The sequence below is a fragment of the Bidens hawaiensis genome, unplaced genomic scaffold, assembly GCF_021521415.1.
Source record: "Bidens hawaiensis isolate Kalapana, Puna unplaced genomic scaffold, B.hawaiensis_p1.1 tig00046077_1, whole genome shotgun sequence".
Classification (NCBI taxonomy): Eukaryota; Viridiplantae; Streptophyta; class Magnoliopsida; order Asterales; family Asteraceae; genus Bidens; species Bidens hawaiensis.
Window position 1 is genome coordinate 106,646 of NW_027498199.1, and position 10,009 is coordinate 116,654.

Here is a 10,009-nt window from a genome sequence, read left to right on the forward strand (position 1 = left end):
CGGACAAACTCAATTTCTTAATGGACGAATATGGACATGAATTTTCGTTCAGTAGAGTATTCGTGAACTGTCTGTTTGTCCATCAAAAGCTTAACGAACGGACATGGACAAGGTCTCGTCCGTGTCCGTCCGGTCCGTGTACACCTCTAACTCAAGTAAATGACATCAAGTGTGTAGTGGTTCTAGCACTATTAAAATCACCTTATATTTCATTCTTTAGTTTTTCATTTGAAGGGTTTTATCCTAACATCATTACCTTCATCTAGAGATAATAAGACATGATGTCTCTTTGAGACGGTAGAGTTTTATCTGTCTCTCTAGAATGCTAAAGATAGCCATTCCTTGTGTTTTTAAAATATAGATCACCAAATATAAAAGGTAAAGCGTTTAATACTCACACAAATTTAATTATTCTTTTGCTCTCTTGGATCATCAAAACCTTTAATGGATAAGCTGAGGCATAGCAAAGATACCATAAGAATATGTGTATATGTCTAGCTTTTCATTTTTAATAGAGGACGAGTAAGAAAAATGGAGGATTGTAGATTCGTGAAATATGAACCCTGTCAGAAAACATGTTATCTATTATAGAACTAGCTTTAGAAACTCGTGTATTACACGGAATAAGTTAATATATAAATTACCATGAATAATTCAATACAAATTAAGTCTCTTTATATTATATAAAAAATGTATTACAAATATCAATGTTGCAAAAATCGTTATGCGGACCCTAGACGGCCGACTGGGGAGTTGGGTGTACTCAGAGTACTCGGGGAGTACTCAGACATGGTAAATATAAAGAAAACTAGTTTTTGGATATTATATATATATATGTCTAATATCATAAATTTACTAATATTTATGACAAAATAGGTAAAGATCAATATAAATAAGAGAAATATATTTTTAAATAATAAATTATTCTAAAAATTGTTAGTCATTAAGTAAAAAATGATATTTATTCTTTAATATTAAAGTAATGTGAGTTATGTTTTATTTTTTAAGCCAAAACTGACCCAAATTCACCGACTCGTTGCGATTTTGACTAAGGTTGACCACCTTTAGTCAATTCTTAGTAACTAGGCGGAATTAAAGAAACTCGCCTCGGCAACATACCTTGTAGCGAGTACTCGGCCTTGGAAACCTACTTTTACAACATTGGCAAATATAGTCGCTTTATATCATCAAATATAATTGAATTTTAAATCAAGAATGAGTTGTTCTACCATCGGTATCTTTAACTTCATCTTTCAAATCTAAAGGTCTCATTGTTTTAAATATTGTTTCAAGTGGCATTGATTCATTATTGTTTTTTTCACAAAATTGCTTTTCACTTTAAACACTAAACACTAAACCCTAAATAAATAAAAACAAAAAAACACCAGATTTTTCTTTTTGTACAGCTTTCATGATGTTCAATTATACACGCACTGTTGTTCAATTGTCACAATAGTCTTATACTAAATATAAAAAATGAAAAATTTGTCTATGATTTTTAAGACTTATTAAACATTGAATATTTGTAGAAAAATAAAAAAAAATTACTATAGTTTTCTTTAATATAAAGATGTCTCAAAAGTAAAATGTTAGTGTACTATTTAAACATAAACTCTTTTATATACATTTAAATTTTAAAGAAAATATCTTTATGACATCTAATTATTATATTAATATTTTTTTATATTAAGTATGTTTACAATATAATGTATGACATTAATAATTTAATTAATGGAGGTTGACCAATTAATACGGTATGTTGAATTTTTAATCAATACTATATTTAGAACCATGATATTTTTTTTCCCATCAATAGAAAAGAAGTGATTTGGACGGAAATTTGATAGTGAGAATTAACCTTAGAACGTCATGTGTTCAAAATTATTTTCTTTTATTAGTAAAGATGGATATAAAATCACCCTTTTAATATAATACTAGTAGAAGAGAACAACTTTGGTACAAACTAAGTGTACATGATTATCTTTTTACATACCTCTGGTTTACATGAATCAGAGGTTCTTGAATAATCAATGATGTGTACATGATTATCTTTTTACATACCTCTGGTTTACATGAATCAACACGTGTTTTTTTATGGTTTTTTTGAAAATTTTCAGGAACAAATAACTTATGAATGATCAAACGAACTGACACACGAAGAAAGAGCTTGTGAAAGAGGCCGAGCACGGAACGGGCCCCATTAGACACCCCCACTCCACACCCACCCAAACCCACGTGCTCAATATGACAAACGTGTGTGCCCAAAGTCCAGCATGTCTCGTGCTCCTAGTACCATGCCCCTGTGCCACTAACAATGCCTTCTTACACCTTGGTGATGGATCCAGAACATCCACACTCTACCTTGGCTACTTAACACATAAGCAAAGTTTTCTTGACAACAAATAAACGCACAAACTAGGGCTCAAGAGTATGTGCTTGTTGAGGTAGAATAAGTGAGTGAATGATTTCAAATGAACATTCAAGGCTCCTACTTATAGCCTGATTCTGGTACCTTAGCGGACCAATAAGGGAATCAGTAATAGACCGCTAGTGTCTATAAATTCTGCTACGAGAGTCCTACGTAAAGACACGCTTGATCTTTTCGATTGTATGTGTTTAAAATATTAATAAAAGTTTTGTAAATACCGTGAACTTAAACCTAATTCTAACGTATTAATAGTTGTATTTTTATATCTGATTCGGTTTTTATATTAAATTTGATGAGTTATTTTGGAAATTATATCCCATTGGATTAGTTAAATTGTTTATATTGTACGTTTATTTTTTACAATTAATAATATTAAGACAAATTTAAAGAAACAGCTAGCTCTTTTCATCAAGTTCCACGTTAACCTTGTACTTTAAATCTTATTGACTTGTTAGACGTTTTGTTTTGTCAACACTCTTTTCCATTTTATTGTATAAACGAACTAAAGACGTATATAATATTTCCGTAACCTTCATATCAATTTCTCATGTCAATACTTTAAATAAATATAATTGACCGAAGCAACAAATATAGTTGGAAGACAAGCATACAACACGAGGGTCACACCCAAGTTTTAGAGACTATTAATAACTACCACAAATATTCTACCAACCAGTCACATTGGCTTTTTAAATATGCCATCATACATATTTGAAGAGGTAGGTCCTAGCAGAGCCCAGTTGGACCCGCAAGACTCACCTTGAACAGGGACGTCTGCGCAACGACCAACTGCTCCCGCAGGACCCACCATGCTCAGAGAAAACCTTACGCGCAGTAGGCCAGCTGTACCCGCAGGGAAAGCCTCCCAATGGTGAAGTACCCCGCTTGTTCCCGCAGTTGCGGATACAAGCCATCAGGGAAGGCTACCCGCACTGACAGCAAGGCTACACGCACAAGGCACTAGCTACTTCAGTAGTCACATGAAGGAATGAGCAAGGCGGGAATACTCCCGCCTAAATGAGCCAGTCCGTATGCTTCTGGAAGATCTTTTGTACTATACCTACTAAGGTATGGGCAGAACAGACGATCTGACCAGAACAGCCCATGAACCAATCACAGGGTGACAGCTCACCGACAACAGTACGAGGAGGAGCACCCTCTAGTACTGTTTGTCACTATTAGCCGCTGCCTACTCACCAACCCTTACTATGGGACGTGCGCAGCCTACAGTTGGTGGAACAGTGCATAGCCGGCAGTAAAGGAACAGTGTACAGCCGACCTTGTTACTGTCGGCCGTAGTCTATCCACCAACCAGCATGGCCTGTGCGTAGTCCACTGTTGGTAGAACAGGAATACTATTCAGCCGGCTGTACCTTCTAGGAAACCTACCTTCGGCTATAAATACTCCAACACCTTGGAATGGTAAGGACATCATCTGGTATCTCGTTATCTTATCTAGCAATCTCTTAATATACACTTATATTCAGAGCAATCTAGTCTGATTCTCACGCCGGAGGGTGGTCACAAGGAGGAACCCCCCCCCCCTTCTCAGTGACGAGCTTACGGTGTCTGTTTTGCAGGTCACCTGAAGAACAACCTTCTCTGCTGGACCTAATCCTCGTGGGAAACATTACTTAACCCCCAGATTATCCGTAATCTGCCCCGGGTCACTTAGTGTTTCTTCATTGGCGCCATCCGTGCATAAAAGCTAGAACTAATTCTTAGTTTTTTCAAAATTTCTGTAGAAATGGTTAACGTTACTCCAGTCCCAAGGCCAGTAAGTGACCAAGAAACCCCGGTGACCACAACCCCAGCAACTGGGAACACCGGCGGTTATACAAATTTTACGAACACTACCCCGGTTACCCAAGCCGGGGCAAGTGCAGTAAACAATATTCCACTGGGGTTCACTGATGCCCAGTTGGAAAAACGAACGAGGGTCCCTCGCCAAACACTAAATCAAGTGAAGGCGTGGGCCGAAGCACGTCAGAAAGAGTTCCAAGCTGAGTTGGATGAACGCTTGCGTTCAGTTCAACAGGCTGACGAATTCGGCAGTACTCGCCAACATCTCAATATGAACAGTGAGTGCGAGTACTCAGACGATGAGCGGGAAGAATCCGATACCGACGCAAACCCTCGCCATAAGGCAAAAGGGAAGCGTAAGGAAACGGACTTCCAACCGACAAGGAATTTTGGGGAAGCCTTTAAACCAACGAATGCGGAGAGAAACCCGCGTGACTTCTCCAAAACCTTCAGACCAACTGCTGCAAATGCAGGAAAGTCAAAGTTTGCAAGGGACATTGCGGAAGCAATCGCCCCGAGAAGTGCCAAACAAATGTCCAACATTGGCACTTATGATGGTCTATCCGACCCAGACGACCACTTGAACAGATTCATCCCGGGGGTAACCGTCAGTAACTGGACGGAACCCACGTGGTGTTATATGTTCCAGATGACTCTGGTTGGAGCGGCCAGGGCATGGTTCGATCGTTTACCGGTCCACCACATATATGATTGGGCGGACTTTCAGAACAAGTTCAGCCAACACTTCAGCCAACAAAGGAAATATACTGAAGAACAGTGGACGATCCTCAACTGCGTTAGAGAGGAGGATGAATCTTTACTAGACTTCATCACTCGCTTCAACTCCAAAAAGCTAAGTCTGGGCAACATAAGTGAAGATCTTGTTCGCGCCGCTTTCATCCAGGGCGCCGAATACCCAGAGCTTATCCGCACATTGACGGGTAAGGACGGCATGCCATCCACATGGGATGCCATCATGACGGCGGCCAAGCGCTTTGCCGAGACGGAGAAGCAACTGGGAAGGGATCTTCCCCAGAGTACACACCTCTACACGCAAAGGACTAGAGAAAACAATGTTCGGATCGCCCGGCAGAACAAAAAGAGGAAGCTAGGTATTTGGCAGTCAAAGGTAAACTTTGACACCTCATCCAGCTCTCACCCTCTTGTTGGCGGAAGAAATAACACACACCCTTCAAGCCAAAAACACCGGTGGACGCCACTCACCAAAAGCGTCACGGAGATATTTGCCACTGAAAAGCTACCATGGCCAAAAGCTCCAGTGATCCGGCAGCGACCTAATGCGGATCAGAGTAAATCCTGTGACTTCCACGGGACAAAAGGCCATAGTACGGAAGAGTGTACATCCTTGAAGGATATTGTTGAAGCATTCGTCAAGGATGGAAGACTGGCACACCTGGTGGCATCAATCAAGAAGGGAGGAAGGAACGATAACCGGTACCGAGGCAACGGACGAAAGCCCGTTGACATCAGCATCAACATGGTTCATGGTAAGATCAGAGGAAGAAAAAGGTGAACGACAGAACCATGCGCGTGGAAGGAAGCTGAGGTGCGCTTCCCGCGAGTGCCAGGAGGACCCAGCAAAGAAGGCCCTATCGTCATCAAAAGCCAGCTGGGGCACTACATCACTTCTCGCACTCTTGCTGACAACGGCGCCTCGTCAACGGTGATGTACAGGCAGTTCTTCGACAAGCTAGATGACGAAGACAAGGAACGCCTGGAAACGATCTGCGCCTCGATGGAAGGGTTCGATGGCAGCACAAACACCCCCCTGGGTATCATATCTTTCCCCGTCACTCTTACGGACGGGAATCACTCACGCACAGAAGACGTGGATTTTGTCGTAATGAGGAAGCCACACCACATATACGACATTCTCTTCGGAAGAGACGGGATGGCAAGATTCAACGCCGTGGTATCCTCAGTCCACGGCATGATGGGATGGCCAACAGCTGAGGGTGTAGCGATGATCACCGGCATTCCCCAGGTATGCATCGCATCTGTCTCATCTAAACCCAAACCAAAGATGGCTAAACCAACCATCACCGAACCAGAAAGATGGGCCTTCAACGGCAAATACCCTGACCAGGCCGTTTCCATTGGCCCAACAGTTGTTGATCCCACACGCACCTTACTCAAGCGCTTATTACAGAAAAACGCTGACATCTTCGCGTGGACACCAGCTGACATGACTGGTGTACCCCGAAGTAAGGCAGAGCATAAGCTCAAATGCGATCCGGCTGTTACGCCAATCGTACAAAAGCGCAGAGTAATGGGGCCAGAACAAACTAACGCGTGTAGAACCCAAGTCAAGGAACTCCTTGACGCAGGCATCGTACGCGTTAGTAGATATCAAACATGGGTTGTAAATCCCGTTATGGTACCGAAGAATAACAAACAATGGCGCATGTGCATAGATTTCAAGGACTTGAACAAAGCATGCCCCAAAGATTGTTATCCGTTACCCGAAATTGATCTTAAGGTGGATTCGTTGGCACCGTTTCGCCTTAAATGCTTCCTGGACGCGTATAAGGGGTACCATCAAATCCACATGGCCGTTGATGATCAGGACAAAACCGCTTTTCGGACGCCCGATGGCACATTTTGTTACCAAATGATGCCATTCGGACTTAAGAATGCCGGGTCCACACCCCCCTGGGTATCATATCTTTCCCCGTCACTCTTACGGACGGGAATCACTCACGCACAGAAGACGTGGATTTTGTCGTAATGAGGAAGCCACACCACATATACGACATTCTCTTCGGAAGAGACGGGATGGCAAGATTCAACGCCGTGGTATCCTCAGTCCACGGCATGATGGGATGGCCAACAGCTGAGGGTGTAGCGATGATCACCGGCATTCCCCAGGTATGCATCGCATCTGTCTCATCTAAACCCAAACCAAAGATGGCTAAACCAACCATCACCGAACCAGAAAGATGGGCCTTCAACGGCAAATACCCTGACCAGGCCGTTTCCATTGGCCCAACAGTTGTTGATCCCACACGCACCTTACTCAAGCGCTTATTACAGAAAAACGCTGACATCTTCGCGTGGACACCAGCTGACATGACTGGTGTACCCCGAAGTAAGGCAGAGCATAAGCTCAAATGCGATCCGGCTGTTACGCCAATCGTACAAAAGCGCAGAGTAATGGGGCCAGAACAAACTAACGCGTGTAGAACCCAAGTCAAGGAACTCCTTGACGCAGGCATCGTACGCGTTAGTAGATATCAAACATGGGTTGTAAATCCCGTTATGGTACCGAAGAATAACAAACAATGGCGCATGTGCATAGATTTCAAGGACTTGAACAAAGCATGCCCCAAAGATTGTTATCCGTTACCCGAAATTGATCTTAAGGTGGATTCGTTGGCACCGTTTCGCCTTAAATGCTTCCTGGACGCGTATAAGGGGTACCATCAAATCCACATGGCCGTTGATGATCAGGACAAAACCGCTTTTCGGACGCCCGATGGCACATTTTGTTACCAAATGATGCCATTCGGACTTAAGAATGCCGGGTCCACATACCAACGCCTGATGGACAACCAGTTTCATGCCCAAATTGGGAGGAACTTGGAAGTCTACATGGATGACTTGGTCATCAAAAGCCCTGACGCAGAAGCGATGTTGAAAGACATCGAAGAAACTTTCAACACGCTCAGGAAGATAAACATGAAGCTCAACCCGAGCAAGTGTGCCTTTGGAATGGAAGAAGGGAAGTTCTTGGGGGTCATCGTCACTAAAGATGGCTTCAGAGCGAACCCTGAAAAGATCGAAGCCATTATCAAAATGGAATCACCTACTACCATCAAACAGGCTCAGACACTGAATGGAGGACTAGTGGCACTTAATCGCTTTTTGGCAAACCACGCGGATAAGTCGTTTCCTTTCGTGTCAACGTTGAGAAACTGTTTAAAGAAAATGCACTTCCGCTGGACACCAGAAGCGGAAGCAGCTTTTCAGGAGATTCGGTCACGCTTGATCGAACTCCCAACGCTCACAGCACCAAAAGCGGGAGAGGAGTTAATCCTATACCTTTCCGCAACAGATAGAGCAACCGGGGCAGTCCTGTTAGTAGAGCGGAAAGGCATCCAGATGCCAATCTATTATGTCAGCCGTATCCTAACAGACGTAGAAACCCGGTACTCTACCCTCGAAAAATTAGTCTTAGCACTTATACACGCTTCACGCAGGTTAAGATGATATTTCCAAGGTCACCCAATCACCATTCTCCAACTTCAAACTTGCAAACGTTCTAGGCAAACCCGAGTTATCGGGACACCTAGCCAAATGGGCAATTGAGTTGGGGGAGTACGCGATAAAGTATAAGCCAAGACCAGCCATAAAAGGCCAGGTTTTGGCCGACTTTATTGCGTAAGTGCCTGCATCGCGGGAAAAAGAGTGCCAGGAAGAGGCTCAACCCTCTCCAGCACAAGACATCAATGATGTCTGGCGACTCTACACTGATGGAGCAGCCAGTAACGAGGGTTCAGGCGCAGGGCTGAAACTAACCAACCCAGCAGGCCAAGAATACACTTACGCTATTCGACTGGATTTTCCAAGTACGAATAACGAAGCCGAGTATGAGGCATTCTTGGCTGGGCTGAGAATTGCGCGTAAGATGGGAGTGAAACACTTGGAAGCCCACGTGGATTCCATGTTAGTAGCCAATCAAATCAACGGGACGTACACGGCCGTGAACGACACAATGGCCCTGTACCTCGCACAAGCAAAATCCCTTATGCGCGATTTCAACGACTGCAAAGTCATACACGTCAAGCGAAGTGAAAACAAATCTGCGGATGCGTTAAGCAAGCTTGCATCATTAGCCTTCACCCACTTAGGAAAGGACATCCGCATTGAACTCCTTGAGACACCTTCGGTCCCGCACAAGGAAATTTGTGTCATCCAAACCGGCACAGAAACGTGGATGACACCAATAATAAAATACCTTGCGGCAGGCACACTACCAGAGTCAAAAACACAGGCAAGAAAACTACGCTGTAAAGCACTGAATTATCAACTCATCGATGACATCCTTTACAGACGTAACTTTCTTGGCCCACTCTTAAGATGCGTGGACAACCAAGATGCTGACTACCTCCTAAGGGAAGTACACGAAGGCATCTGTGGAGTACACGCAGGTCCCCGCGCTGTTGTAGCTAAGCTAAACAACGCGGGATACTTTTGGCCGGGGATGCATACGGATGCGCTGGCATACATCAGAAAATGCAGGTCTTGCCAGCTCTACGCACCCAACACGCACCGCCCGAAGAATGAACTTGTTCCAGTCACCTCTTCATGGCCATTTCAGAAGTGGGCCATCGATGTGACAGGCCCATTTCCTACAGCAGCAGAAAATGTTCAGTTCCTAGTGGTAGCCATCGACTACTTCACCAAGTGGATAGAAGCAAAACCCTTAGCCCAAACAACCGCGAAACATATCAAAAAATTTATTATTTGTCGTTTTGGACTTCCACAGAATTTGGTGAGCGATAACGGCACCAACTTTGCTGACAAGAAGCTACAACAGTGGCTGAAAGAACTTCAAATCACCCACACCTTTACCTCAGTGGCACACCCGCAAGGTAATGGGGAGGTGGAAAGAGCAAATAAGAGCATCGTCGAAGGCATAAAGAAAAGACTCTTAGAACACAGATCCGGCTGGGTGGACGAGCTTCCGCACGTCCTTTGGGCAAACAGAACGCTGAAGAAGGCCAGTACGGGAGAAACCCCGTTCAGTCTCACTTA